This window comes from Aulostomus chinensis, chromosome 9 (genome assembly GCF_037954235.1).
Source record: "Aulostomus chinensis isolate RoL2024-O1b breed Wild chromosome 9, RoL_Achi_v1.0, whole genome shotgun sequence".
Taxonomy (NCBI): domain Eukaryota; kingdom Metazoa; phylum Chordata; class Actinopteri; order Syngnathiformes; family Aulostomidae; genus Aulostomus; species Aulostomus chinensis.
The window spans coordinates 18,873,988-18,878,773 of NC_141328.1; the positions used below are offsets into that span (position 1 = coordinate 18,873,988).

The 4,786-nt window shown below is 41.8% G+C and overlaps 1 long non-coding RNA gene across 1 annotated transcript; it reads right to left on the bottom strand.

Annotated features, from left to right (window-relative positions):
* Positions 1-251: 251 nt before the first annotated feature.
* On the bottom strand, positions 252-3,577 carry LOC147256176 (uncharacterized). Its single transcript, XR_015117742.1, has 3 exons — positions 3,544-3,577; positions 779-877; positions 252-448 (listed from the first exon to the last, which is right to left on the bottom strand). It is a non-coding gene; the product is annotated as an uncharacterized LOC147256176 (long non-coding RNA).
* Positions 3,578-4,786: the final 1,209 nt, after the last annotated feature.

Below are 4,786 nucleotides of genomic sequence, written 5' to 3' on the forward strand. Positions count from 1 at the left end.
GATATCTCAAGGGTTTAATATAGCACATCCAGCTCAGGGAAAATATCATCTTTTTTTTTTTTAAGCCCACTTTTTGGTGACGCCAGATGTTAAACTGAGCCACAGACATGTCTTTTCTTTTTTTTTTTTTACAAATCCACTTAAAGAGCTAAATAGGTCATTGCCTTCCAACAGTAGACTTATAATCACAGGCAGATTGCTCTCCCCTAAATAAAAATTGTTCATTTATAGCGTTATTTTTTTGGTACTAGTTCAAGAACTCCACACACTTGTTTTCACATTATTTTCATGTACCATGTTGGTGCAGAAAACTCTTATTTCCTCATGTCCTCAAGGCCAAGCAAATGTGCACCAGTGAAGAACCCACATCCAGACGAACGCAACCTTGTGACTGGCTCCCGTGCTCTCATCTGCTCACCATCAGGAGATGAATCATTCAGCGTAAGATCTGGTTTACAATAGAAAGAAGACAGCAGCGCTTCAAAAGAGTTGTTAGGAACTTCAACACTTCATTACTTATGAACGCTGATGTTTGTAATTTATTATTTATTCAGCGAACCCCATTTGAAATGCAGTGCTGCTTACAGTATTTCTTTAACAAGTTGTTCAAAAGTAAAAAGACATGCTTTGGGCTACAAAAAGCATCTCATCAGAACATGTTAGTTCTCCCCCGACAATATGAAGTGTTTCATGCTCGAAAGTGTGAGTGAGCTGATGCCGGTGTGCTGCATTAATACTGAGCTGATACTGACTGTAGACCAGTTCATAACCATCTGACCTGGGGGACAATGCAGGAAAATATGATGGACCGTCTCCTGCAGCAAAGCTGGAAATAGTGTGACTCAAGGCAATAGAGCGTCCCGCTGTAACAATGGACCTGAGGAGAAAACTCAGGCATCACACAGACAAAAATGATTAACAAAAGTCTTTGACAATCACGTACAGGAAGAGGGGGGGGGGGGGGGGGGGAAGCAGCCATGTAACAGCCCATGAGCATCCGGCGATAAGCCAACCAAACCCAGGAACACAGTCGGATGTCAGGAACACAAGTGAAGAAACCCAAACACAAAGGAGAGCACAAGGGAAAGACATCAACCACACGATGAGCTGGCAACCACATGAAGAGGCCTGGATCATCATAGCATTTTGAATTCAATTTTTTTTTAAATTCAAAAGAATACATATTTTGGTCTTTTCCCCATTTTATCAGAATACTGCGCCCCCTAATGGATAAGCGGTATAGACGATGGATGGATGGATGGCACTTCTTTGTTGCTCTTTAATGGAAGCAAAGAAGAAGCAGTTAGCATTTTGCTGTTATGCTGTGGTTTAGGTTTAGGTCAGTCGAGTCAGTTCCTGTTTTATTGTGAAATCTCTTTCTCTCTTGTGTGTGCTTTGCTTATTTCCTGTTTTCATCTCTTTCTTGCCTTTTTTGAGTCACTCACCTGGGTCTTGTCAGTACATTAGTCTTCTTCATGGTGTCTCTCTTATCCCATCAGCCCTCTTGTTCTCCCTCCTGTTTCTTGTTAAGACATTCTTTGTGTATTAGTTGGGTTCTTGGCAGATCCGCCTGTTTCCGTGTCCCTGCTCGCTGTTTTTGAAACCTACTCTTTTTTAGTTTGACTTCTCAGTAGATCCTGACATTTCCGCAAGCTGCTGCTGTTAACGTGTGTTCACGCAAGCTTTATTCACACAAAGTTGACCGCTGGATCATTTGTTTTTATTCGCGTCATTCGTGCGAACTCTTTCCCCTGCGAGGAGAATTTATTTCCGCCATTTCTTTCCATCATCAACCACAGATTGGGCATGGGATCTTTCTGTGTGAGTCTACATGTTCTCCCTGTTCCTGCGTGGGTTCTCTCTGGTACTCCAGCTTCCTCCCACAGTCCAAAGACATCAAGAGGGGACGAGGCTGATTGATACTCTAAATTGACTGTAGGTGTGACTGTGAGTGTGAATGGTTGTCTGTCTCTATGTGTTGGCCCTGTGATGGACTGGTGACCTGTCCAGGGTGAACCCCGCCTCTCGCCCGAAGGCTGCAGGGATAGGCTCCAGCCCCCCCGCAACCCTTAACATGATAAGCAGAAGAAAATGGATGGATGGATGGAAATCTGAAGCCTAATTTGTTTATAGGACAACGTTAGCTTTGTACTTCTAATGTGAGTATTTAAGCTTAAAAAAAACCATAAAATTAGTGCCCGTTTGTGAAGACTTTGGCTCAAGTCAAAGTGTTTGTAGATTACTGAGCGAAAGTCTGGATAAAGTAGGTCTGCAGTATGTTAGAAGATGGGCTTAAGAGTAAATGGATGTTTTTGGACAGTTTTACTGTTGTTTGTAATTGTTGGCCTTAGTGTCAGGTATGATGGCTGGTGTGGAAGCAGGTGGTGTGGAAGCAGGTGAACCCAAAATGCAGGTTAGAGGTGTGTTCTTCCAAACGCAAAATTTTCATGCTTTAAGATTTCATGTGAAGTCTATGTAGAGAATCTACACAAATTCACTTGTACACTCGCCGGGCGGCGTGAATGATATATATATATATATATATATATATATATATATATATATATATGTATGTGTGTCTGTGTGTGTGTGTGTGTGTGTGTATTTGAGATGCTCCTCATCCTCCAGCTGCAGGAGCTAGAGCTGGATACACTCACATTGTAATTACTTCTAATTGCCTTGTCTAAAAACAGACACATATCACACATCCGCACACAAGCAGATAGATTCGTACTTTACAACATGTAATCATGCTGCAAACATCATAACAGGTTTAGTATGAAAACGGCATAATGATAGAGTCCCAACAATTTTTTTTTCCCTCCATCTTCTCTTCTTTGATCCGTCCCTCCCTCACACTTAGGCCTATTGTAAAACTTGTTTTGAGCAGTTGAATTTCATATTGAGGCGGGTACAATGTAAAATGATTGTGTCACACCCAGTGTGTGTTTGTGTGCATGTGTGTGTGTGTATTTGTTTGTGTTGCAGGGAGGACAAACAACAGATCCTAATGCAAAACCCTTCCTTCTGTCCGTCTGCCTTCTTATTTCCATTCATGTCACTCACACAAATGCAAACACAGTTAGGCAGGTGGAAAACACACATGAAAACACATTTACACAGGCAGGCGCACACACACACACACACACACGCACGCACACACTAAAGCACAGTTTGCCAATGGCTCTGCTAAAACAGCCAATTTGCACATGCTAATGCTCGTCTGCCTTTTGCCGCATTAGAAGCTCCTCCAGGCAATGGCTTTGACTGCTGGCTCTTTATTTACAATAATGGCAGCTATTTCTCATAATGCAACATTAAATCAACCAGTATATGAACTGAAATTCCTATTGAATTAAAAAAAACAAAACAGTAGAGACATGCACAAGTCTGGGAATATATAGAAGGAAGCAGAGAACCAGGAACACAGGAGTATTCACAAACTAACCACAGAGGGGGAAAACAGACGTACACACACAGGTAAGCACACACATACAAACACCCTGCAAGTGGAGTCAAACCAGAGTTTTGAAGTAATCTTACCTGGGGCTGTTGCCCTGGCAACCTTGTCTTTGAGGAAGCAAATTCCTGCCAAGGATCCAGAAACCGAAAGGAAAATCACTCCAAGCAAAATCAATGGGACGTCCGTGGTGCTGCATTAAAATGCTTCTATTACACCAAAATATTTCTGTTGTGTAAAATAACTGTGAATTGGTGAAGAACTGGGATTCAGACATCTAAGCAGGCGAGAGGGTGCCTTAGTTTTGTTTTGTTTTTTTTTGCTGAAAACTGCACAAAAGCCCGGCCATCGTTGAATGAAATCGGCATTTGCGTCTTGTTCAAACGTCAGCCGAATGCATGTGTACAACTTCTGTCAGTCTGGGGGAGGGAGGTCAGCAAGGCTGCATGACATCACTAATAAGGGTTGGCCACTGAGCAGGAAGCAGAGTTAAAGTTCTCAAATCCTAAAAGTGTTTTTACTTTCTCAAATGTTGTAAGAATTCTGTGGGCCAACGGACTTTTTTTTTTTTTGGTTAAGGCCTGACGATCATTATCAAAGCCTAAAAAAAGATCAACAGTTTATTTACTCGTCAAAAAAGCCGAGCAGACGTGTCACTTTGCTTGGTAAACTGAACGAGGCAGGGCGAGATCCTGAATTCAGTTGCACAGATGCTCTGCCAGTTGCTGCTCTACAGCTGAACAAAATGTTCAGAGGAAAAGGGAAAAGCTGAAAATAAATAAGTGAAATGAATTAATATATGCCGTTTGATAAAACAGAATAACTATCAAATACATTATGAATGTTACTTCACAGCCTCCAGTCTGCTGTTGGATATGTAATATTGGGTTGATGCTTAAGAAGTTATTTGATGACTTTGCTTAGAAAAGTATGACAACAGTGCAAAGTAACTACACTTAATCAAGTACTGCACATACATTTAGCTGGAATACTTCTACTTTAATGTCACTCTGTCGAAGGAAACGCCTCATTTTCCGCTAACAGCTAGTAAGTTGCTGCTGACGCACTGATGCTTCAGCAGTCTAACAGTGTTACCTATGAGAATAAATCGGAAGTCTCTCTGTAATTCTGGGGCATTGTGTTGACGTGGCTCAAATAGTTGTGTTTCCATTCAATTGTAAAATTTTGAGGAAAACGCGGAAATGTAAAAAAGGAAATGCGCATCTGGCGCAAATAAAATAGTCCACGTAAGACAGGAGCCTGAAGATGGAGGTAGAGGCGACGCTGCACGTGGCTGTGGCTGTAAGAGAGTAGAAGAAGAGCGGT